The 25,603-nt window shown below is 36.4% G+C and overlaps 1 pseudogene; it reads right to left on the bottom strand.

Moving 5' to 3' along the window:
• Positions 1-17,231: 17,231 nt before the first annotated feature.
• Positions 17,232-19,142, bottom strand: LOC148555382 (uncharacterized; annotated as a pseudogene).
• Positions 19,143-25,603: the final 6,461 nt, after the last annotated feature.

Raw genomic sequence — 25,603 nt, 5'->3', positions numbered from 1 at the left:
CATGGGCGCGCATGCGCACCTCACGCGTACGCGTGGATGTGGACAGCTGGAAGTGGCGCACAAAGATCGGCGCATCCGCATAGATTAGAGAAATCCACACCGGCGCGCATGCGTACATGGCGCGTACGCGTGGATCACAAAATCAATTGGCGCGCACGCACAAATGGCGCGTACGCGCGACAAGATGCACGTGACCTCATTAAAGGAAATCGTGCCTGGCAATTTTTGAGGCTCAAAAGGCCCAAATTCAAGCTGGTTCTGCATAGAAAAGACCCAAGGATGCTAGGGGGAAAGGGGGGGATCATTCATTCACACTTAGACACAATTTTTAGCTAGTTTTTTTTGTTCTTGTTTTTCTAGAGAGAGAAACCCTTGTTCCTCTCTAGATCTAGCTTTGATTTAATTTTTCCTTGTTGAATTCTGAATTGGATCTTGTTAATTACTAGTTTTGATTGCTTAATTTGAATTCCTTAGCATACTTTTGTTTAGATCTTGTATTAGTTTTATGTTTTCCTGTCAATTGTCATTTTATACCCATTTCATGAATCTTGTGAATCTTGAATTGTTAATGTTACATTGACGATTTTCATGGTTAATTGTGTTGTTTGAGTGATTGTATGTTGATAATTGTTAGTGGGTACTTGTTAATTTCAATTTAATTGCAATATGAATATGTTTTTTTAGTAATGCTTACCACGTGTTTGATGAAATATTTCCTTTGATTATAGAGTAGTTCTCTTTACTCTTGGTCTAGGCTAAGGGAATTGGATAAACTTGAGTCATTGGGTCTAATGGATTTGATGATTTGGGAACCCTTAGTGGTCAATTTGATAGCCATTGACACTAGCCTACCACTAAGTCAATTAGTAGCTAGGTTGGACCTTATGGGTTGATGTTGACTAAACCATTTAACATACTTCAAGTATAGAAGTAAACTTAATGAGTTTGGTTCCTCATAATTATCAAGATATGGTTATTAAACAAGGATAGTGACCCCAATTCCCATGTCTAGCCAAGAGTTGCTTTATTATTCATATTTGAAAACCCAAAAAATCCTAATTGCTTTGTCTTAGTCATAGTTATTTGGTTAGTCTTAGAGTAGAATTATATTGGATGTTATCTTATTAGTTTGGAATTTCTCACATCTTGCCTTAGTTATTGAATTAGTTTCTTGCACTTCAAGATTACTTGCTTGTTACGATTCTTAGTTTAAATTCTTGCTCATGACTTGCAACCCCGGAATTCTAACCAATGTTGAAGCACATGTTTGCCCATTCCTTGTGAGACGACCCGAGGTTTGAATACTTCAGTTATTTTTATTAGGGTTAAACTTGTGACAACCAATTCCTTCGAAATTTGATTCGCGGATTATTTGTCGGTTGAGGGCTATACTTGCAATGCGAAAATCTTGTGAAATTCCTTACCGACGGTATTCCGCAGCCATCACATACGCACGAAGAGTTGTGCGTATGCATAACTGCACGCTTCCACCTGTGCATATGCACACTTGCTGAAAAGCTCCAAACTCCATTTCTTCATGAATTCTCCACTTTTGCATGCTTTTTCCTCACTTCTTCAATCTAATCTTTGCCTTACAAGACTGAAATCACTCAACAAACACATCAAGACATCAAATGGAATTAAAGTGAATAAAATTTAGCAATTAAGGGCCTAAAAAGCATGTTTTTACTTTTGAGAACAATTTATAGAGAATTTACAAAACCAAGCTGTTTCCTTGAATAAATGCAAGGAAAGTTGATGAAATCTACCCAATTAGAGCAAATAAATATCATGAAAGGTGGATCGGTAAGTGTGCAACGTTATGAGGAGTGTGGTAGTTTGTTCCTCATAAAAGTTTGCAGATGTTAGGCCTGTGACGGATTATGGGATTGTGAAGTGACTCTGAAGTTGGTACGAGGTCTGTGCGTAGATGTTATCCTGCTTGTTTACGTTAACCTGTTTTCAAACTTTTGCCACCTAGATACCCCCTTTGTTTTTGCACACACCTAACTAGAACACTTGCACCTTCTTGTGCTTGAAGTTTTGGTAAAATAGCCCAATGTGACATCTTTATTTTGAACTATCTTGTAACTTTTGCTTTATACTACACTTTTCCTTTACACCTAAGTTTTACGAGTTATTCGATATTTGGAAAATTGTATACATATATATATATGCCAAGACCTCTATTATTCTAAAATATACAAAAGTAAAATATTCAAAACTATTTTAATGTTTTGTGTATTAAGTTAATTTTTGAGGACAAAAATTTTTGTAAGTGGGGTAGGATGTAAGACCCCTAATTTTGAAAAGTTATTAATAAATTATTTATGATGTATTATATTTATTTAAGACTATATTTTAGAGATATTTATATAAAAGTTAAGTAAACTCTTTTTTATTATTTAGAGATCTTATATTTGAAAAATAGTGAATATTTTATATGCTTTAATTTTAAATATTTAGATTTTTAACCTTATTTTATAAATAAAGAAAAAAATTTAATTTACTTATCTCTAATTTTATTAAATTAGCAATTGACTGAAAATAATTTACAAATTTGTAATTAAAAGATATTTTTAAAGATGGATACTTTATATTTAATTTGGCTTTTAATACTACTACCCCTATTTTTAATAAATATACCTAAACTAAACCACACCAACCTAAACCCTAACCCACTATACTTATCCTTACCCACACTAACACACACACAGTACCCCACCCCTCCCTCACTCACGGTCACACACAGTCAACACACAAAAAAAATAACACAGCAGCTGGAAAAAAGAAAGAAAGAAAAAAAAGGAAGAAAAAGAAAGGAAAGGGGAAGAGGGAAGGGGGCCGTGAAGAGCAAGGATATGGGGAAGAAGGGAAGGCGGCGCGGTGGGCGTCACTGCCACCGTTGCCGCCACTGCTGAGAGAAGAGAGGATATCTGAGAGTGAGAGAAAGTGTGCGGACTTGAGGGGGCAGAGAAGTTGCGCTGCCGCTGCACCACGCCACCGAGCCGTCACCGTCGAACTGCACACGAGTCGTTGTCGAGCAACAGGACTGTGAAGAGAGGGAGCTGCCAGAGAGAACCGTAGCCGTGGCCGATCTGCATGCGCCGTCACCGTTGACCATCGGAGTTACCGCTGTTTCAGTTCATTTGTTCTTCCTTTTCTGGGTAAGCGTTTTGTTTCGAAACCTTTGAATCGGCATTTCTGTTTTAAGTTGTTTAAGGATCTGAGGTTTTGGTGTCAAAGGTTCAAGTTCTGAATGTTGTATGTTGTTGAGTTATTGCTGTGGCTACTGCATTGTTCCTTTTATTCCAGTAAATGTCTCTATCTGGGAATCCTCACCATTAGTTTTTTGTTATCTGTTTTAAAATTTCCGCGATATTAATGCTTTTAGGAATTAGAAACCGGGTTTGCATGTTGCGATTAAAGCTGGTTCTGCTGTTGAGAAAGCAAGCGGAGCTGAGGGTCCAATTTACCGTTGATTTTGGGCTGAGGGAAAAGAGTTCAGTTGACATGTTTGGGTTATGGTTTTGCTTATCGAGGTAGGGGCCTTTTTAGAAAACCATACTTTATAAATTGGAATCATTATATATGGATATTTATGTGAGAAATGTATTTTTAGTGATTGTATAAGTCTTATGTATTGTTTGTTTGTCTTGGATGGATATGAATGTTTGTTTGATTAGATTATTGTTTGGTTTTGTGAAACAGACAGTTCTTGAAGCGTTTCTTTAAAGTTGTTTCTTCAAACTTTTGAAATCGAGTTTAATCCATTGGAAATTGACTTGAGTTTGAATTATTTTTCTTGAAATATGAAAATGGTATGCACTTTTGGATTCAGCTTGATTTTGAATAATTTGATTTTGAACCCGTTAAAGAGTGTTGTGGAAAAGTATAGTTGGGACCCGGAGAGGGTGACAAGGTCCAAGTTTTATGGGAGGTGTGACAAACCCCATTTGTAGGGTTTATCTTGTGCTTGATTTAGGGGATTTTATCACCTTTTACCCATATTTATTCAAGAAATAGCATGGTTTTGTATATTCTCCTTTAATTGTGCTTGAATGTGAAAACATGCTTTTTAGGACTCAAAATAGCTAAATTTAATTCACCTTGATTCTATTAGATGCCTTGATATGTTTGTTAAGTGATTTAAGGTTTAGGAGGCAAAGATTGGATCAAGGGAATGAAGAAAGAAAGCATGAAAAGTTGGAGAACTCATGAAGAAATGGAAGAACCGGAAAGCTATCAAGCCGACCTCTTCGCACTTAATCGGCCATAACTTGAGCTACAGAGGTCCAAATGATGCGATTCTAGTTGGGTTGGAAAGCTAACATCCGGGGCTTCGAAACGATATACGATTTGCTATGGTTGAACCATGCATGGTGACGCGTACGCGCATAGTACGCGCACGCGCCATTGCTGCCACCTGGTTCACTTAAAACAAAATGTGGCCAGCGAATTCTAAAGCCTTGTGGGCCTAATCCAACTCATTTCTGATGCTATTTAAGCCAAGGATTGAAGGGGGAATGAAGATACTTTTCATACTTTAGATGTTAGTTATCATTAGTTTAGTTTTTAGCTTAGTTTAGTAGTGAGAGTTAGTTTCTAGAGAGAGAAGCTCTCACTTCTCTCTAGAATTAGGATTAGGTTTAGTTCAATAACCTTAGATCTAGATTTTAATTCATGCTTTCATCTCCTTCTACCTTTCAATTCCTTGTTGTTACATTCACCATTCTTCCATTCTTTTGTTGCAATTCCCTTTATGTTGTTCTTATGTTTTGTTGTAGATCTACTATTGTTCATTCCATTTTCTTTCAATTCAATAAGAGGTAATTCATGTAGATCCTGTTTCCTTTAATTGTTGTTGTTAATTCTTTACATTTGATTGTAGTTAGAATTAATTCTTGTTGTTGATTTACTATGTTTTTCTTTTGTGCCTTCCAAGTGTTTGATGAAATGCTTGGTTGGATTTTAGAGTAGAGTTTTATGTTCTTGGCTTGGAAAGGTAACTTAGGAACTCTTGAGTTACTAATGTCCAAGTAATTGATGATTGGGATCCATTAACTCTAGTTCTCACTAATTGAATTAGTGGAGAGTTAGGACTTATGGAGTAGGATTGATATAGCTTATTTGACTTTCCTTTACTACTAGTTAGAGGATGATTTAATGAGATCAATCCTTGCCAATTCTCATATTGTGGTTAGTGATTAGGATAGAGATCCTTGACCACCAACCCTTGCCAAGACCTTTTTAGCCATTAGTTTACTTTCTTGCCATTTATCTTTCATGCTCCATATCAAAACCCCAAAAATAATTCATAACCAATAGCAAGACACTTCATTGTAATTCCTAGGGAGAACGACCCGAGGTTTAAATACTTCGGTTTATAGAATTTAGGGGTTTGTTACTTGTGACAAACAAATTTTTGTATGAAAGGATTATTGTTGGTTTAGAAGCTATACTTTACAACGAGATTTCAATTGTGAATTCTAAGCCACACAAAAGTCCAGTCATCAAGGTGCTGCCGAAATTCCTATGAAATCTGAGATTCTATTCGAAACGTTATTTGGAAAGTCATGAGTTTAAGACTTGTACTATTTTACTTGAACTATTTAAGAAAGAGATGAATTGTATTTTGAAATGACTCATTGAAAAGAGAACTATGATTTAGTTTTATTTCTTGAGAAAGGTATTATATTTTTTGGTGTAAGACATTTAGAAGAAACTTATGTTTTAAGCCGTTTTGGATGTGAAAAGGGTTTATGTTTCTGAATTTAACTTGAGGGTTTCAATTGGAGGAGTTTTTAGTGATTTTGAAGGAAGGTGAATTTCGATTGATAAAACCTCTTTTCCTTATGACATTTTAGAAGGAAGATTAAAGTATTCTTTAAATTCTGAATTTTGCTCCGAGCCGTTGGAAATGCTTCGGATTTTATCAGGCAATTGAAAGTGGTTTTTGGTTTAAGTAAAAGAAATAATTTTGAAAATTTGTTCGGAGTAATCAATTACACGATTGGGTTTGGATTAAATTCTATTTTTATTCATTCAAATAAAAAAGCTAAGGTTTTAAGGATTTTAAATGAATTTGAAGAAATGAGTTAGGTTATTCTCCCCTAAAGACTTGAGACTCTGCTGAGGGACTTTTGTTACCAAATTCTATTACGGAAAGATGTTGAGGAGGGTGACTTGTTTTAGAAAAGAGAAATTTATGTTTAAGGAAATGTGGTTTATGAGTTTGGAATGATTTGAGAAATGAGGATTTTAAAGTTAAGACTGAGATGGATTGATTTTGGTTTCCAAGTAAAGATTTGAAAAAAAAAATGACTTATGGCTTGAATGATGATTGATTTGATATGAATTATTAATGATGTGCGGAAATGATGATGAATAAATGAATATGTGGCTTTTGCACTTCTTTTATCTGAGACACGGGTTTTTTTGGGTAAAGTACCGTGGTTTGCCAGCATGTGTTCCAGGTCGAGACTCGATACTCTGTTGACCCTACGATGTAAGATGTGATCGGGCACTCTAAATTCCCGAGAAGGTTGACTCCCATTGAGCAATTTATCAATATGAGAAAAAGCTATGCATAGACTCTTGGGATGCGCATCGGGGGTCAGTCCAGGGTTTAGCAGCCGAACTTGTCAAGTTGGCTTGATAACCGACAGATGAGACTCATCAGCCATAGGGCAGACATTCATCATATGCATCTATGTGACATTGTTTGGGTATGAATATTGTAATTGGTTTGCCTATGTGAATAATTATGTTTAATTGCTAATTGCTCTATTTGATGTAACGGCTTGTTTGTGTTTGAACCTTCTTACTTGTGTTTGTGATTGAAATTGGTTGAATTTGTGGTGAATCTACTGTGGTTTAGAAAAGTATTTGTTTTAGAAAAGTATGAAAAACTAAACTGGTTCAGCATAGACTTAATGAACCTATGCTTGGAACAGCTTGGTCATTCATGCTGTCTAGAAAAAACTTTAAAAAAGGCTTTTGGATTTTTAAAGAATTAACAGTTTTCTCTTTTAGAAAAGATTTTAGATTTTTGATATTAAATCTTTGGTTTGAAAAGATACATAAGGCGGCTACTAATCACTGTACTCTAGAAACAATTTCATTTTTACATATCCTATTATAGTAATTCTCTAACCCTATAGTGAGAACCAGCGAGGACGATATTGTCACTCCCCTACAGGTCTTTTCTTTTCAGGTTATGGACGACGAAGTTCGGAAGAGCTTAGTTATTTCGTTTCTGTTTAAATGCTGTGCTGTGTTGTACTAGTTACTTTTTCCCTCGCCTTTATTCTTACAAGTTTTTATTAGAAGGATAGGATTTTTATTATGTAATTCTTGTAAAAATTAATAATATGTATATATATGTGTCCTTTGTAAGTATTGATATTTGCATGGTAGGTATGGATGTATGTTATCTATTAAAAAGTTTTTTGAGCGGTTACCCGGTTTAAGTTTTAAACAGGTTCATATTTTATTATTAAATAATTTAAGAGTCATCGTAATACTCGAGTTATCAGAGTGGCGCAGCCGGAAGCCTTTTTGATTTGATAGTTAGGGTGTTACATTATGGTATCAGAGCGGTCCTTCCTATAGAGCCTGAGGAATGGATCGACTATGCTTCAATTGCATACTCTGAGCGTCTGTCATTGATAAACCCCATTTTTAGGGTTTATCTTATGTTGAATTTAGAGCATTTTATCAACATTTTCTCACATTTATTCAATGAAATAGCATGGTTTTGTGATTCTCCCTCATTTTGTGCTTAAGTGTGAAAACATGCTTTTAAGCCTTTAATTTGATGATTTTACTTCACCTTTGATTCCACTAGATATCTTGATTTGTTTGTTAAGTGATTTCAGGTTGAATAGGCTAAGAATGGATCAAAGGAGTGAAGAGGAAAGCATGCAAAGTGGAGAACACATGGAAAAAACCAAAGATTTGGTTGCACTCATCCACGCGCACACGCACGAAACGCGCACACGTGGATCGTAAAACCCCAGGGACGCGCACGCGTGCTATACGCATACGCGTCGGTGCTGGCATGTGATTTTTAAGTGAAATCGTGCTTGGCGAATTCATAGAGGTTGTGGGGCCCAATCTGAACCAACTTTGGTTCCAAAACACTTAAAAGGACCAAGGATTGAAGGGGAGAAGCATCAATCACATCATTCCATCACTTTACACATAGTTAGTTAGTTTAGTTTTAGAGTTAGTTTCTAGAGAGAGAAGCTCTCTCTTCTCTCTAGAATTAGGATTAAGTTTAGGTTAATAAGCTTAGATCTAGGTTTTAATTCATGCTTTCATATACTTCTACCTTTCAATTCTTTGTTGCTACATCTTGTTCTTCTATTCTCTTGTTGTAATTTCCTCTATTTTGTTTCTATACTTTGTTATTGATCTACTCTTGTTCCTTTTATTTTCTTTTAAGGCAATTTGAGGTAATTCATGTTAATTGTGCTTTCTTTGATTGTTGTTGTTAATTCTTTGCAATAAGTTGTTGTTAGATTTCATTCTTGTTGTCAATTTACTATGCTTTCCTTTTATACCTTCCAAGTGTTTGTCAAAATGCTTGAAAGGATGTTAGAGTAGAATTTTATGTTCTTAGCTTGGGAAGGTAATTTGGGAATTCTTGAGTTACTAATGTCCAAGTGATTGATAGTTGGTAGCCATTGACTCTAGGTTTCATTAATTCAATTAGTGAATAGCTAGGACTTGTGGACTTGGATTGATATAGCTCATTTGACTTTCTTTACTTGTTAAAGGATGACTTAGTGGGATCAATCCTTGCAATTATCATATTGTGGTTAGTGATAAGGATAGAGATCCTTGACCACCAAACCTTGCAAGACCTTTTTGTCATTTGAATTCCTTTATCATTTACTTTTCTTGTTTCTCATTCAAAACCCTAATATATACATTTCCATAGCCAATAACAAGAACACTACCCTGCAATTCCTTTGAGAGACGACCCGAGGTTTAAATATTTCGGTTCTTAGTTTTATTAGGGGTTTGTACCTGTGACAAACAAATTTTTGTATGAAAGGATCATTATTGGTTTAGAAACTATATTGCAATGAGATTTCATTTGTGAATTCTTTACCATCAATTTTTCATTCATCAGTCATGTAGTAGGTCTTGTTCGGGTAACAAGAATTAGAGCTTTATGCACATGACGGTCTATTGATTAATGCTATTAGTCTTGCATTGCATAATTCCTGGTATTAAGTTTGGCCGGCTTAACACTAGTGGATTGTGTATATGGAAGCACTAATGGGTTATCATAGATGATATACAAGTTATAGGTAAAGCGAATCGCGGGTTTTGGGAACGTTAGGAGTTAATTCTCAAGGTTACTCGGTTAGGTGTCTCGAACTCTGCAGATGTCATGTGACTTGTTCTTTCTTGGTATGCTCTGAGGTTCTTGTTTGCGATTCTTTTCTTGTAGAATAATCGGATTATCTTCCAATTCTGCTCTCTTGTTCATATGCATTCTTGTTTGATCTTAAATGTATATGTTTATTTGAAATTCCTTGAAATAACTGCCTCATTTGTTTAAAACCCTTTATCTTGACTCATGTGTTCTTTGATGTATTTTTGAATTGTTTGATACATCAAAAAGATCTTTGAAAATCTTTGAGAAATCATTGTCGACTGAGTTGTCCCTCTTTGTAAGTTCTGTAAATTCATCGAATCACCTGAAAATTTTTTCGTTATTTCCAGCTTTGTGAATCCTGCTTGATTTCCTTTGAAGTGAGATCCTTTTTTGAAAGCAAGCTAACTTTTCTTTCTAGTGCATTCTGAATTTTAAGATTACACTCGGTTGCTAAAAATTGTTTTTTTCTTTTTTTTTTCCATTTTAATCATTTCTTAGTTTACTAATCTTTTCTAATCACTATTTAAGTCTTATAACTAATGACTAGGCTTTGAGAACTAGGGTTGGTTGTAATTTTCACTTTCGAAACTCTCTTGGTTGTGATTTCCACTTTCGAAACTCTCCTACTCTGTTTTTAAACTTGGAAATTGTTTAAATATAATATAACTTGATCTTTCTTTTGACTATATGCCAGTTTTATGCATGCGTTTGGTTAGTGATGCACCTAAGCCTTTTTATTCGAGTAAAGTACCAACCCGGTCCCTGTCCATTTCCCAAAATGACAAGACGACCCTTAACCAAAAATACGTTCCATTACGGTCCCTGATCCTGTACTCCGTCTGCTAACCCGGTCCTTCTGTCAGTTTCACGGCAAAAACTCGACAGAAATTGCTGACATGTTAGGTTAAAAAATGGACAGGGACCTAGTTGTCTCTAAATTTAAATTGGTTAGGGGTTTATTTGTCCGTATTATTATTTAAACAATATTTTTTAATTATTTTTTTATTCATTATATTAATATTCTTTTTTTAATAAATAAGTACAAACTAATTAATAAATTATTTAAATTTAAAAATATCATTTATTATGAAACCAAATAAATAATTTTTAAATATATAAATAATAAACATTAAAATTCAGTTAATACATTAATAATAATAACCCTATGATATATTATTAATATTATGATCTAGCTAATTTTCACAATAAAGTAAAAACTAATGAACACATTATTTGATATATAGTAAACTTTTTTTTTTACTAATAACAAATTTAATTTTTTATCTCTTTAAACTAAATTAATAATTCTATTTGATATCTTTGCACTAAAATATACTATGAGTAGGCTACTAATACTAAATGAAATAAAACATAATAGAATTATTAATTTAGTTTAAAGAGATAAAAAATTAAATTTGTTACTAGTCAAAAAAAGTTTACTATATATCAAATAATGTATTCATTAGTTATAATACTGATAGTATATCATAGGATTATTATTATTATTAATATATTAACTGAATTTTAATGTTTATTATTTATATATTTAAAAATTATTTATTTGGTTTCATAATAAATGATATTTTTAAATTTAAATAATTTATTAATTAGTTCGTACTTCTTTATTAAAAAAAGAATATTAATATAATGAATAAAAATATAATTAAAAATATTATTTAAAGAATAATAAGGATAAATAAACCCCTAACCAATTTAAATTTAGAGACAATTAGGTCCCTGTCCATTTTTGAACCTGACACATCAGCAATTTTCGTCGAGTTTTCGCCGTGAAACTAACAGAAGGACCGGGTTGGCAGACGGAGTACAGGGTCAGGGACCGTAATGGAACGAGTTTTTGGTTAAGGGTCGTCTTGTCATTTTGGAAAATGGACAGGGATCGGGTTGGTACTTTACTCTTTTTATTCTTACCTTTTCAAACTTTATATGATCTTCTTCAACCTGAGTTTGTATTAAAATAATATCACATCTATGTTTTCATTATTCTTTTACAAAGTGTTGTTGCATACTTTTCTTTTGGAATGTAAAATAATTTTTCTGAAGTTCCGATTCTTTTGGGCAATCCATTCGAAAGAGTTTCATTTATACTCAAATTTTGTGAGTTTTGTCTTTGGCCTTAGATTTTCTTTTTCTATAACCCTCATACTCTTTGACTCAGATGGATTCCTTTCAAATCGCTGTATTATTTTCTAACCCTCAAGGTTGTCAATCGATTTTCCTTCCAGCACCCTTCACTGCTTTTACCTCCGCATCTGCTTGTAATTTTTAACAATTCTCTCAAACTCTTGCGGACGCTGTCCTTGGCACTTGTCCTACTTTTCTTTGGTCTTGTATTCTTCTGAATAAACTTGAGGATTGCCATAGCGTTACATATGACCTTTAGACATAGCAAACAAAACTTTAAAAATGTTGTTCGTTAACGTGAAAGGTGGATCGGTAAGTGTGCAACGTTATGAGGAGTGTGGTAGTTTGTTCCTCGTAAAAGTTTGTGGATTTTAGGCTTGTGACGGGTTATGGGGTTGTGAAGTGACTGATGGAGCTAGGAAGTTGAAGTTCTGAAGTTGGTATGAGGTCTGTGCGCAGACGTTATCCTGTTTGTTTACATTAACCTGTTTTCAAACTTTTGCCACCTAGATACCCCCTTTTTTTTGCACACACCTAACTAGAACACTTGCACCTTCTTGTGCTTCAAGTTTTGGTAAAATAGTAGCCCCATGTGATATCTTTGTTTTGAACTATCTTGTAACTTTTGCTTTATAGTACACTTTTTCCTTATACCTAAGTTTTACGAGTTATTCGGTATTTGGAAAATTGTATACATACATATATATATATATATATATATATATATATATATATATATATATATATATATATGCCAACACCTCTGTTATTCTAAAATATACAAAAGTAAAGTATTCAAAACTATTTTAGTATTTTGTGTAATAAGTTAATTTTCGAGGACAAAAATTTTTGTAAGTGGGGTAGGATGTAAGACCCCTAATTTTGAAAAGTTATTAATAAATTATTTATGATATATTATATTTATTTAAGACTATATTTTAGATATTTTTTATATAAAAGTTAAATAAACTCTTATTTATTATTTAGAGTTCTTATATTTGAAAAATAGTGAATATTTTATATGCTTTAATTTTAAATATTTAGATTTTTAACCTTATTTTATAAATAAAAAAAAATTTAATTTACTTATCTCTAATTTTATTAAATTAGCAATTGACTAAAAATAATTTACAAATTTGTAATTAAAAGATATTTTTAAAGATGGATACTTTATATTTAATTTGGCTTTTAATTATTATTTTACTTTTCTAATTATTTTATAAAATTACACTACTATCCCTATTTTTAATAAAAATACCTAAACTAAACCACACCAACCTAAACCCTAACCCACTACACTTACCCTTACCCACACTAACACACACATACGGTACCCCACCCTTCCCTCACTCACAGTCACACACACTCAACACGCACTTAACACACAAAAAAAAAAATAACACAGCAGCTGGAAGAAAGAAAGAAAGAAATGAAAGGAAGAAAAAGAAAGAAAAGGGGAAGAGGGAAGGGGGCCGCAAAGAGCAAGGAGAGGGGGAAGAAGGGAAGGCGGCACGGTGGGCGTCACTGCCACCGTCGCTGTCGCTGCTGACAGAGAAGGGAGGAGATCTGAGAGTGAGAGAAAGAGCGCAGATTTGAGGGGCAGAGAAGTCGCACCGCCGTCGCACCACGCCTCACCGTCATTGTCGCGTTGTCGTCGGATCTTGGAGGGAGACCACGCCACCGAGTCATCACCACCAAACCGCCCACGAGTCATAGTCGAGCAATAGGACCGCGAAGAGAGGGAGCCTCCGGGGAGAACCGTAGCCATCGCAAATCTGCATGTGTCGTCGCCGTTGAGCTCCTCCGCCGCCGTTTGGGTCACTGGGAACGTGGCTGTGAATGCCGGAACCACCATCGAAGTTACCGCTTTTTCAGTTTAGCCGTTCTTCCTTGTTTGGGTAAGCGTTTTAGTTCCAGAACCTTTGAATCGGCATTTCTATTTTAAGTTGTTTAAGGATCTAAGGTTTTGGTGTCATAGGTTCAAGTTCTAAATGTTGCATGTCATTGAGTTGTTGCTGTGGCTTCTGCGTTGTTCCTTTTAGTCCAGTAAGTGTCTCTATCTTGGAATCCTCGCCATTAGTTTTCATTATGTGTTTTAAGGTTTCCGTGATATTGATGCTTTTAGGAATTAGAAACTGAGTTTTCATGTTGCGATTAAGGCTGGTTCTGCTGTTGAGAAAGCAAGCGGAGTTGAAGGTTCAATTTCCATTGATTTTGGGCTGAGGAAAAAGAGTTCAGTTGACACGTTTGGGTTATAGTTTCGCTTATCGAGGTAGGGGCCTCTTTAGAAAATCATACTTTATAAATTAGAATTATTATATATAGATATTTATGTGAGAAATGTTTTTTTACTGATTGTATAAGTCTTATGTGTTGTTTGGTTATTTTGTATGGATATGAATGTTTGTTTAATTAGATTATTGTTTGATTTTGTGAAATGGACTGTTCTTGAAGCGTTTCATTAAATTTGTTTCTTTAAAGTTTTGAAATCGAGTTTAATCCTTAGAAATTGATTTGAGTTTGAATTGGTTTTCTTGAAATATGAAAATGGTATGCACTTTTAGATTTAGCTTGATTTCGAACTGATTTGGTTTTGAACCCATTAAAGAGGGTTGTGAAATGGTTTAGTTGGGACCCGGAGAGGGTGGCAAGGTCCATGTTTTAGGGGAGGTGCTGCTGAAATTCCTATGAAGTCCGAGATTCTATTCGAAATGTTATTTGAAAAGTCATGAGTTTAAGTGTAAGGGTGAACTAATAGGAGTAAGTGATAATAAGTAATATTAACAAGAAGTGTAATGGTAATTCAAGAAAAAAAAATAATTTCAATGTAACAGTAACATTGTCTCATACTAATAAGAAAAGGAACAGCAGAATGCAATCCCAGTAAATGATGGAAAATTGCCTAGGTTTAGCCACAACAATTAGCACCTGAACAAGAACAGAAGAGAGAATTAGACTAGAGAGAGGGAAGAATTTGAGAAGAAGAAAATAGAGCAGAGGAGGAATTTCAGAAGGGAATGAGGTTACCACTGCATTGCTACCACTCAAAGTCGTCCAGCGTTCTATTAATGACCCTTCCCCTCGTGCTTCTCCTGATTTCTTGAATTGAAGGATCGTTTGACAGCTGTCCATTTCCAATAACCAACTTTTTCGTCTCACTTGTTGGTGCTGATTCTGCATGACCTTCCTTCACGTACTCTTTTTCATTTTTATTCCTTACATTACTCCCCCCATTAACTTCAACCTTGCCCTCAAGGTTGAGATGCGGGTAAGCCTTCCGAAGCTGGTCAGCATTTTCCCAGGTCGTGTCTGCCTCAGGAGTCGGTCCCCACTGCACCTGTAATTGAGGCATTTCCTGTCCATCTTGTAATATGGTTCTTTGCCCCACTACCTTGTATGGTTTCAGGATTGAGCCCAACTCGGTGGTTTGAAGAGGGAGAGGGAAGTAGTGTGTATCATGGTCCCCACGAAATTGCTTGAGAGCGGAAATGTGAAAAACATTGTGGATCTTAACTTCTGCAGGCAGGGCCAACCGATAAGCAACCGCGCTAAGTTTCTTGTCGATCCTAAAGGGGCCAAAATAGCACATACCGAGTTTCTAGTTCTTCCTTAAGGCAACTGAATGCTGCCGATAAGGTTGCAACTTCACAAGGACCTAGTCGCCGACCTCAAACTCTACATCTCTTCTGGTTCTATCAGCGAAATGCTTCATATATTGCTGAGATCTGGATAGATTGGCCTTGAGCTACTCCAAGAGATGATCCCTTGCTAACAACATCTCATGTAGGGACGCTTCATCTTCTTGGCACCATTCGTATTTAACTAATGAAGGAGGTTCTCTGCCATATAGGGCCTTATAAGGAGACATTTTTATACTTCTATGGGCAAAGGTATTATACCAATATTGTGCCCAAGGAAGCATGTCCATCCACTTTTTGGGAGTGTCGTAAAAGAAGCATCGTAAGTACATTTCCAGCGTCTTGTTAAGCACCTCACTTTGACCATCGGTTTCCGGATGGTATGCCAAACTCATGGCCAAGTTTGTACCTTGTAGCTGGAATAATTGTTGCCAAAATTTACTCACAAACACCCTGTCCCTATTCGAGACAATTGATCTGGGGAAGCCATGAAGTTTCACTACATTTTTAATAAACGCATCAGCCACCGATTTGCTGTTAAAGTCGTGTTTGAGCGCAATAAAGTGTGCAAACTTCGTGAGTCTGTCAATGATGACCATGATCACTGAATAACCATTAACTGGAGGTAGTGCAGTTTTAAAGTCCATGCATATGTCCTCCCATACTTGAGCCGAAATGGGTAGAGGTTGCAGGAGGCCGGCTGGTGATTTTGTTTCCATCTTGGCCTGTTGGCAAGTGCCACACGAAAGGACATAGCGTCGAATGTCCCACTGCATATTAGGCCAATAAAAATGGGAGCAAATCCTCTCCACTGTCTTTGCGATTCCCAAGTGCCCACCAATGCTACTGTCATGATATTCATGCAAAATGAGTTTAATTAAACTACTGTGCATAGGAATCACAACACGCCCTCGCCATAATAGCAAGCCATTCCTACAAGTATAGTTCAAGTCATCATTGGTATTGTTGCTGCAGCGTTGTAGGATGTCCTTCAAAGTAGAATCCTTTTCAATATCTCCCTTTAAGGTTTGAACCCATTCTAATTTAGGCCGAGACCAGGCTGCCAAGAAACATCAGGACAAGGCATCGGCTGGTACATTTTTCGCTCCTGGTTTATATTGAATCTCGAAGTCATAGCCCAGCAATTTGTGCAGCCATTTGTGCTGCTCTAGCGTGTGAAGATTGATCGGTGCAAATAATGAATTTTTGTCCAAGGAGGTAGTGTCTGAATTTTGCAATGGCTTTAGTAATAGCATGAAATTCTCTAATATATGCCGACTGTCGCTGCATAGCAGGAGTCAATTTCTTAGAAAAATATGCAATGGAGTGCCTGCCTTGTGTTAAAACTGCTCCTATACCATTGCCCGAAGCATCCATTTCCACTTCAAAGGGTAGTGCAAAGTTAGGCAAGGCAAGTACTGGTTGGGATGTGATTGCATACTTGAGTTGGTTGAAAGCCAATTCAGCTTTGTCGTTCTAATTGAAGGAATCTTTTTTTAGTAAATCCGTGAGCGGAGAAGCTATGGCCGCATACCCTTTAATAAACCGCCTATAGTACCCTGTCAAACCTAAAAAACCCCTAAGCTGCTTGAGGTTTTTTAGTTGTTTCCAATCCAGCACAGCCTGAACCTTTGCTTTATCCATGTGGACACCATTAGATGAGATTGTGTGACCCAAATAATCAACCTCAGATACACCAAAAAGGCACTTAGTGAACTTAGCATACAGGGTCTCTTGTTGCAGTAGCTTTAGGACAATCTTCAAATGATTTAAGTGATGCTGCCAAGAAGGACTATATACTAGAATATCATCAAAGAAGACTAAGACAAACTTTCTTAAATATGGTCGAAATACATCATTCATCAAGCTTTGGAAGGTGGCCGCCGCATTAGTCAAGCCGAAAGGCATCACAAGCCATTCATAGTGACCTTGGTGCGTGCAAAACGCCATCTTGAATCGGTCCTCTGGTTTAACCAAGATTTGGTGATAACCAGATTGAAGGTCCAATTTCGAAAAAAAAGTTGCACCAAATAGTTCATCGAGTAGTTCCTCAACTGTCAGAATCGGAAACTATCCTTCACTGTAATTTTGTTCAAGGCTCTATAATCGGTGCAAAAATGCCAAATTCCATCTTTCTTCTTAACTAACAAAATAGGGGAGGAAAAGGGGCTATTACTAGGTTGGATAATACCTTCATGAAGCATTTGCTGGACCATGACTTCAATCTATTCTTTCTGGCTATGCGGAAATCTATACGGCCTAACTTTCACAGCTTCCGCTCCCTGGATAAGAGGAATGCTGTGATCCTGAGCTTGCTGCAGAGGTAGGCCAACTGGTTGATCAAACACCGTCGCATATTTATGAAGCAATAACATCAGTACAGGGTCCATAGACTTGAAGAGTGAAGGCTTCGGTTATAGAATCAGTCTGAGCAAGTCTTCTAATATGGTGAAATTGTGCTTGTGCTGGAGCTAAGGTCTTGTCACCACGAATAGTGACAAATTTGCCTTGATGCAGAAATCGCAGAAAAGAATTGTCATAATCAACAACGTGGATCTTGAGGGTTTCAAGCCAAGTAGTGCCAATTACCATATCACCACCCGCTACATGAAGGACATATACCTCAGGAATTGTTATTTTGCAGCCTTGTATATGAATATCGATCTTGGAAATGCATCCCTCCACTGTGAGAACATCAAAGTCCCCTACAATAACCTTGAACCCAGGGCTAGGTTCAACTGGCAGGTTTAAAAACTTTGCAATCCTTGGTTGAATGAAGTTGTCCGAACTACCCCCATCGATAAGAACTTGCACCTCCAACCCGTTTAGCATAGCTTTGAGTCGAATGGTGGAAGGTCCCTTAGTGCCACGACGTCCTGCTCTAATTGCTCTAAAATGGCGCTCTCGGATTGGGAAAGCTCTCCAGGGTCGTCTAATGCAGGGTCATCTTCTCCCGCCAATTGTAGCAACATCAAGTGCTTGTTAGCACATTTATGCGATGCCGAAAATTTTTCATCGCACCAAAAGTAAAGGCCCTTTTCTCGACGATTCTGAATTTCGGTAGGGGAAAGTCGCTTGACGGAATTCTTGGAATTACTGGTGGAGGGTCGCTGGTTAGGGGTGAGTAAGAGTGGGGGAAGGCTATTGCGGCCAGTGGGCCGCTGTGGAGTGCTGGGGTTTTAGGAAGCTTGCTGAGCAGGGAAATTGTTGGGGCCATAGGTAGTGCGAGGTACAGTGGAAAATTTGTCTTCATAGAGCCACGCGAGTGTGACGGCCTGCATTAGAGATGGAGGGCATTGTGCCTTCACCTCTCGGTGAATGTCAAGCCGAAGACCACTTACGAAGCAATCTCGCAAGGCCTCATGCGGTTCAAGATTGGTGCGATTGGCTAAGGCAACAAATTCTGCATAATAATCTCCCACAGACCCTTATTGTTGTAACTTAAACAACAATTCTCTTGGGGACTCAAACAACGAAGGACCAAACTCAAGTTCAATTTTGTGTTTCAACTGTGCCCATTATCAAAAAGGAGCAGAGCGTTGCGACATTTGGTACCACGGAATGACCATACCTGTCATATGGATTGCAGCAATTGCAAGTTGTTCCTCCTCTGGGACTCGAAAGAACTCAGAATACTGATCGAGAGAAAAAATCCAACCAAGGGCATCAGAACCATTAAACTTAGGCAGATCAAAGTTCACCCTTCGAAGATGAGGACCATTGCGTGTGAAAGGATCGTAGCCTGAGGTCGAACCATGCCGGGAATCACGGGAAGGGGAGCGGTCGCGAGGACGCTTGTTGAGAAGCTGAGCAAGAGAGGACTGGATCGCATTTAGCTTGAGATCCGTTGCCTCGGAAGCTCGAGCTCGCTCTGTTCTATTCTCCTCGGATACCGTCTCAATCATCTGGAACAATCACTTAATATCTGCTTCCATCCCTTTCATCCAGGTGTTATCGACCACCGCCATGGCCAATGAAAGCACCAATGTAAGGGTGAACTAATAGGAGTAAGTGATAATAAGTAATATTAACAAGAAGTGCAGTGGTAATTCAAGAAAAAAAAATTTTCAATGTAACAATAACATTGTCTCATACTAATAAGAAAAGGAACAGCAGAATGCAATCCCAGTAAATAATAGAAAATTGCCAAGGTTTAGCCACAACAATTAGCACCTAAACAAGAACAGAAGAGAGAATTAGACTAGAGAGAGGGAAGAATTTGAGAAGAAGAAAAGAGAGGAGAGGAGGAATTTCAGAAGGGAATGAGGTTACCACTGCATTGCTACCACTCAAAGTCGTCCAGCGTTCTATTAATGACTCTCCCCCTCGTGCTTCTCCTGATTTCTCGAATTGAAGGATCGTTTGACAGCTGTCCATTTCTAAAAACCAACTTTTTCCTCTCACTTGTTGGTGCTGATTCTGCATGACCTTCCTTCACGTACTCTTTTTCATTTTTATTCCTTACATTAATACTTGTACTATTTTACTTGAACTATTTAAGAAAGAGATGAATTGTGTTTTGAAATGAGTCATTGAAAAGAAAACTACGATTTAGTTTTATTTCTTAAGAAAGGTATTATATTTTTGGGTGTAAGACATTTAGAAGAAACTTATGTTTTAAACCGTTTTGGATGTGAAAAGGGTTTATGTTTCTGAATTTAGGATTTCAATTGGAGGAGTTTTAAGAGATTTTGAAGGAAGGTGAATTTCGATTGATAAAACCTCTTTTCCTTACGAAATTTTAGAAGGAAGATTAAAGTATTCTTTAAATTCTGAATTTTGCTCCGAGCCGTTGGAAACGCTTCGGATTTTATTAGGCAATTGAAAGTGGTTTTCGGTTTAAGTAAAAGAAATTATTTTGAAAATTTGTTCGGAGTAATCAATTACATGATTTGGTTTGGCTTAAATTTATTTTTTATTTATTCAAATAAAAAAGCTAAGGTTTTAAGGATTTTAAATGAATTTGAGGAAATGAGTTAGGTTATTCTCCCCTAAAGACTTGAGACTCTACTGAGGAACTTTTATTACCAAATCCTATTTTAGGATGAATGATTTTGAACCTCTCAGAAAAGACTTTTAATTTGGTGTGGTTTTTGAAATGATACGGAAAGATGTTGAGGAGGGTGACTTGTTTTACAAAAGAGGAATTTAAGTTTGAGGAAAAGTGGTTTGTGAGTTTGGAATGATTTGAGAAATGAGTATTTTAAAGTTAAGACTGAGATGGATTTGTAACACCCTAACTTTTAGTACCTCATGTTTACACTAAAAGTCCGAGTGCTACTTACCTCTATTCCTTTAATTATATACTATGTTTATTTAATATTGAACCTTCGTGAGTACGAACTGAAAGTTTAATTAAGAAAACGGAAAGGTTTTACTTTTAATCACAAAGATATATATGTTCACATAACATTATATACATATATCTATTCAAAGATTCCCAAATAAAATTCCCACCCCTCAAAAAAAACTAAAATATTAAATGACAATGGGAAAATAAAATCCAACAACTCAATGATGGGTGAAAATTAGATTTCCACACAAACTCACCGGCAAGTGTACCGGGTCACATCAAGTAGTAATAACTCACAATAGTGAGGTCGATCCCACAGGGATTGATGGATCAAGCAACTTTAGTGAGGTGATTAGTTTAGTCAAGCTAACAGTGGTGAATTGGATGAAATTGAAGCAAGAAAAAGTAAATTGTAGGAATTATAAATTGTAGAAAGTAAATTTGACAGAATCTTAAAGAGCACGAAATGTAAAGTGCAGCAAATGTAAAGGAAATTGGGTGAAGGAAATTTTAAAGAAAGTAGTAAATCAAGCAATCAAAGAGATCTTGAGAACAAGTAATAGGAAATTTAAATTGCACGAAAATTAAATCAAGCTGAATCATGAATAGAATTGTAAAATTACAGAAACGGAAATTGTAGCAGAGGATTGAAATTGCATAAACTGAATTCAATATAACTGAAATGTAAAAGTGTATCAACTATACTAAGCTCTCTGGAGTCTATAATCCTCCAAGAGAGATCTGGAGTCTCTAATCCTCCAGCCTGAGCCTCTATTCTACTCCTACTCCTACTGTGCGCTCCTCTTTCTAACAGAACTAAAGCCCTTTTATAGGCATTCCTAAATTACAAATGAAATTCAAATTGAAAATAAATTACAATTAAATGCAAAATTCCTATTCTAGATGATCCTTATGCCTTTGAGTGATGTTAATTGGACTCTGCTTGTTTTAGGGCTTCAATAGGCTTGATTTGGAATTAATTGAACTAAAATTCTGCTCCTAGGAGAACGTAGCATTCATTTAGAGAACAGAGAGTTCAGGCACCCACGCGTACGCGTGCTATACGCTTCTGCGTCCCTGGTGTTTTGTCTCATCGACGCGTACGCGTCACTTACGCGTACGCGTCCCTTGTAGTGTTCACAAAACGAACGTAGCGTTCATGAAATGAACGCTCCTCCCACGCGTATGCGTCATTCACGCGTACGCGTGGATTGCAAAATGTCAAATCCACACTGCACTCAATTCACGCATTCGCGTACTTTCTTCCAAAAATCACATCCACCCGTACGCGTCATGCACGCATACGCGTCATGCACGCGTATGCGTCGATGGCAAATCTTCAAATCCAAACTTCGCGCTTTGTCGTAGGCATTCTCTGATAACGAACGTAGCGTTCTCACTGAGTGAACGCTGATCTCCCACCCACGCAGACGCGCCATGTATGCGTACGCATGGTTTGCAAAATCATCATTTGCGCGTAAGCGCCTTGTACGCATGCACGTCACTTGTGAACGTAGCGTTCTTGGCCTGAGAGCGCTTCTTCCTTGGTAAATCATGGGCCACTCTTTTAAAAGCGTGGCTTAAGGCTCCAAAATGTGCCCCAGAATTTCTCTTTTTTCCTTTTTAGCTTATTTTGTGCTTTTTTGCTTCTTTTCTTCTTATTTCCTACAAAGTTTATAAAATCAAAAGATCAAAGAAATATACTATTTAAGTACAAAATCATTCAATATTTAAGCACTAATCATCAATTTCTTGTATGAAAAAGCATAGAAAAATATGACATGATGACATGTCATCACAACACCAAACTTAAACCTTGCTTGTCCCCAAGCAAGAAAAGAATCATGTAGTAAGTTTTGACAAACCAAGGTGAGAAGAATAGCAACTCAATGTTCATGGTTGGCTAGTTTTCTCTGCATGCTACAATCACAAAAGAAATATAAATGATTGATGCTTCTATCTAGCTCATTTTATGAAATCTTTTACTTATATTTCTTCCTTGAAAACAAGCTTTACATTCTCTTATTAGCTTCTCCTTTTGGTTGCTTTGCCCCATGAGTTGATAACAAAGCTACGACTTCTAAATGCTTTGTTTTTCAGTATTACCACTTGATACATAAGCACCACAATCATTTAATTAGAGGACTTAATTAAGCTCATTTGTTTCTTTTCTTTACTCTGTAATCATTGATGCTCAGAGCCTTGAGCTTTGAGGGAGTGCCTTTGCACTTGAACTTAGTCTTGACTCTAAGTGTTTTATTTTCAAGCTTTTTTCCTGATACATAAACACCACAAGTACTTAACAAATGAATTGTCATTGATACTCAGTGCCTTCAGCTTTCTCATTCTTTCCCTTTTTTCTTTTCTTGCCTTAATTGCATTTGCTTCTTCAAGGTTTTCATGATTTCAATAATTTCATAAAATGTCCTAGATGAAAACTTCAATTAAATAAAATTTAATGCAATTGAGCAACAATTAACTATACTAGCCTTCCAATACTTATATGCCCATGTTAAGTTCTTCTTTAATGACCTTGTTTGTTTATGATCATGATGCCTTATTGCTTTTGAACTCACAAAAATTCAAGATTGTAGTCATAATGTCACAGCAAGATGTTAAAAATTAGTAATCAAACTATGCTTATTCATAACACACATGCATACAGAGAAGATAAAGACAATCATGCAATTTACAGTGCTGGAAATAAGTAAGAGGAGAAAGGAGTGTTACCACCTTTTAGTTTATTTTTCTTGTTGTTGTCCTTTTTCTCCTATTCTTCCCCTTTCCTATACCAACTTAGAGTGTTTACTCATCCCCAAGCAACAATTAGAACAGTGGTGATGGGGCTAAGATGGATCATGAGTGTCTTACACAATAAAATGTTAGTAGTATATGTGTTTAAGCAAGCAAAATTAAAAATAACCATCAAGGCACAGGAAACAAAGACATTGTGATTGCAAACATAAGAGGGTGTGCATGATACATTGCTTAAAAAAATATAAGTGGCACACCAAACTTAGTGTGACACTTTCACTTGGAATTGATGCAAGTATCCAGTATGGATTTAGAAGTAAATTTTATTGCATAGCAACACCAAACTTAGAATGCAATCACATGTCCATTTATTTGAACAAAAGCTAAGCAAATGAAACTGTTATTTGTTAAATACAATCACCAAGCGAAGAATCTGTCATGAATAGGGAATTCTTGGTGAGGTATTAACAAAAACAGTTAATAAAAGAAAGCATTAAAAACAAGGAAATGACTAAAACAAAGAGAAAACTAAAATTGTCTAACTAAAAGAAAGATAACACTACAAAGGCATTATGATTATGCAGACAGGTGGTGTTGCTGAATAAATTGCATAGAAAATAAGTGGCATACCAAACTTAGAATCTTAGTGTGACACTTTCATTTTTGATTTGATGCAATCATCCAGAAAGATTGAAAACAAATTGTTGCAGGGAAACACCAAACTTAGAATGTAATCATATGCCAATTTATTGAAATTAAACAAAGCAGAGAGAGAAAGTAAACAAAGCAAAGAAATGAAATGTTACCTACGGTTGGGTTTCCTCCCAACAAGCGCTCTTTTAATGTCATTAGCTTGACATGTTGTTCTTCACTTTCTTCCTCTTCTTCCAGTTTGTTAAGAGGAATGACCTCAAGGGGGAGAAGATTCAGCTATTGTCCCCTGTTTTGGTCTTTCCTCAGCAAGCTTTTCCTTTTGTAAGTTGCTTATTTGAGCTTGCTTGCTGGATCAGGGGTAGGATTGTTTGCAGTTGACCTTTTCTTGAATGTTGTCATTGGTATCTTGGTCACAATCCTCTTCTCGGTGCCCTTGTTAGTTGCTTTCACTCCTTAGATATCAAGACATGGTTGCTGTGTGATTGTTGGAGCTTTATCTTCATCAAAAGCCTTTTGAATTGGTGGTTCACTGAGCCCTTCTTCTTTGCAACTTTCTGCCTCACTTGAGTATGGACTTCCTTGATTATCTTCCTCACTTTCTTGTTCTTTCACTTCTTCCTTTTCACTCAACATTTGACTTAATAGCACTTTCATGGAGGAGGTTTGTTGATCTTCCCAAGATTTTTTCATCTTCTCTTCATATCTTTCAATCACAGATCCAAGTGTTGAGAGTTTTTGGTTCAGGAAAGTTTGTGATAATTGTGAGTTTTCATGTTCCCTTGTCATCTCAAGTGGCTTCTGTAGATTTGCAATCTCAGGTTCAAATATCTCCACAACCTTCTCCTCCATTTAAATTTCACTTGATATAGTAGCCTCTTCATCTTGCTCTTCTACTTCCTCCTTCACATCCACCAATTGGTCTTCATCCTCCTTGCCTAACATTTCTTTGTTTTTTCTTGCCTGCTCTAAATATCCATCCATCTTATTGCAGAGGATTTCTTGTTCTTTCCAAGAATCTATGGATGTTTGTAAGTATTTTTCAAATGCTATCTCAAGGGATGAAGGCTGAAAATGAGTTTCTGAATATGTGGGTATTGTGGTAAAGTTGTTTTGAGGGGTATGGAATGAATTTTGTGAATTGTGGGACGGATTTTGTGGATGTTGAAATGGGTCTTCTGTGTAGTGGAATGAATTTTGTGGTTGGTGAGATGAGTTTTATAGATCTTGAGGGAGGCTTTGTGTTGAGGCAAAATCAAGTGATGAAAAATTTTCAAGTGGAAAACTGGGAGGTGAGGTTGGACAATTTAGCATGAATGAATTGAAGGTTTGCTCAAGTGATGATGGCTCTTGATTAATGGAGTATGACACATTGGGTGCTCTCTGATTTTGATCCTCCCAAGCACAACTTGAAGAATTGTTGAATTCATCATAGTATGGATCATCTTGTGGCATTGGGGATAATCTTGCATGAATTTATTGAAAGCACACTCCAGTGATGATGTTTCTTGATGAGTGGAGTATGAACTATTGAATGCTATTTGGTTTTGATCCTCCCATCCACAACTTGAGTGATTGTTGAATTCATCACAGTGTGGATTATTTTGTGGCATGGAGGAACAATCTTCCATGTATATACTGACAGCATAATCAAGTGATAATGTCTTTGAATGATTAGAATGTGAATCATTGTAATTCCCTTCCCAGCCATCATTTGTGTGCGTATCATAA

This window comes from Arachis ipaensis, chromosome B6, assembly GCF_059453495.1.
Source record: "Arachis ipaensis isolate K30076 ecotype BB chromosome B6, ASM5945349v1, whole genome shotgun sequence".
In the NCBI taxonomy this organism is placed as follows: domain Eukaryota; kingdom Viridiplantae; phylum Streptophyta; class Magnoliopsida; order Fabales; family Fabaceae; genus Arachis; species Arachis ipaensis.
Note: the sequence above shows the minus strand (reverse complement) of the source record. Positions and strands in the feature narration are given on the sequence as shown.